Consider the following 235-nt stretch of genomic DNA (forward strand, 5'->3'; position numbering starts at 1 on the left):
GGTCCAGGCTTCCCCAGTGGAAAGGCCTCGCCGGCGGCGTCGGTGACTCCGAGGGGTGGGGCCCGGGCATCGGTATTTACACGCCAGCCAGGTGACTCCGGCGTTCGTCAGGTTTGCCAGCCGAAGCCTCTTCCCAGCCTCCAGCGCTCTGACTCACTTCGCGCCGGCCTCCGGGGAAGCAACCTCCCTCGTCCGCTGCCGCAGGGACAGCGTGAAGCCCACGGAGGCCGGGCCG

This window comes from Apodemus sylvaticus, chromosome 4 (assembly GCF_947179515.1).
Source record: "Apodemus sylvaticus chromosome 4, mApoSyl1.1, whole genome shotgun sequence".
NCBI lineage: Eukaryota > Metazoa > Chordata > Mammalia > Rodentia > Muridae > Apodemus > Apodemus sylvaticus.